Genomic DNA, 1583 nt, shown 5'->3' on the forward strand with positions numbered 1-1583 from the left:
AAAAAAAAAAAAAAAAAAAAAAAAAAAAATTCCTAAAGGAACTAAGAATACAAGGGACATAGCTCATTATTTTTTTTTAATTTTCAAAATTATTTTATTTATTTTCTTTTTGTTTTCATCTTTAATCCTTTTTTTTTACAGTCCAGTCTTTATCCCCCTCCCATTCTGCCCTCTGACAGTTCCTCAACCCATTCTTCCTCACCTGTCTCTACCCCCCACACCCTGCCAGACCTCCCCATTCCCTGAAGCCCCAAGTCTCTCAAGGGTTAGGTGCATCCTCTCTCCTTGAGGCCAGACCAGGCAGTCCTCTACTGTGTATGTGGCACGGGATGGGGGCGAGGGGAGGTGGCTCATATCAGCTGGTGTATGCTGCCTGGCTGGTGGTTCAGTGTCTGAGAGATCTCAGGGGTCTGAGTTAGTTGAGACTGCTGGTCTTCCTATGGGGTCACCCTCTTCTTCCAACCTTTCCTTAATTCAACCACAGGGACCCCAGCTTCTGTCCGTTGGTTGGATGTAAGTATCTGCTTCTGTCTCAGTCAGCTGCTTGTTGAGCCTCTCAATGAACAGCCATGCTAGGCTCCTGTCTATAAGTACATTATAGCATCAGTAATAGTGTCAGGCCTTGGAACCTTCCCTTGGACATATAATAAAGGGTCTATACAGCACACCTCTAGCCAACATTGTACCAAGTAGAGGTAAACAAAAATGTTACCTACTTTCTTTTAAGATCGTGAATGAGGCAAAGGTTCTCATTTTTGATGCTGGTATATAATACAGGGCTTGAGATACTAACCGTAGCAGTAACACGAGAGAAAAAATAAATAAAAGGGAGTAAAACAAGTTTTAAAAAAGGAGTAAATTAAAAAAAAAAAAAGTCGGGCGATGGTGGCGCACGCCTTTAATCCCAGCACTTGGGAGGCAGAGGCAGGTGGATCTCAGAGTTCGAGGCCAGCCTGGTCTACAGAGTGAGTTCCAGGACAGCCAGGGCTATACAGAGAAACCCTGTCTCGAAAAGCCAAAAAAAAAAAAAAAAAGGAGTAAATTATTTTTATTTGCACAAAATATGACCTTATAGTTACAAAACCCTAACAGCTTCACAAAATAATTCTTAAATCTGACAAATACTTTCAACAAAGGAAAAGGACACAGTAAATACACAGAAATCAGTAGCCTTTTTAAAAAATAGTTATTTTATATTTGACCAATAGCTTTCATAATAACAATAATGAGCTTGCCAATAAAGAAATCATTAAAAAAATTAAAAATCCTCATTCACAGTATACCTAGGAATAAAATTCACCAGGCAGTTGTATGATATCTCCTGTGGAAACTATAAGATATTGACGAAAGGAATGAAGAATTCATTTTAAAATGAGACCTCCCATGATCATAGATGGCAGAATCCATACTGTAAAATGACTAGTTACTGGAAGTGATGCAGAAAATCGATGCAGCCGGGCAGAGGTGGCGCACGCCTTTAATCCCGGCACTTGGGAGGCAGAGGCAGGTGGATTTCTGAGTTCGAGGCCAGCCTGGTCTACAAAGTGAGTTCCAGGACAGCCAGGGCTACACAGAGAAACCCT

The sequence above is a fragment of the Mus caroli genome, chromosome 2 (assembly GCF_900094665.2).
Source record: "Mus caroli chromosome 2, CAROLI_EIJ_v1.1, whole genome shotgun sequence".
Classification (NCBI taxonomy): Eukaryota; Metazoa; Chordata; class Mammalia; order Rodentia; family Muridae; genus Mus; species Mus caroli.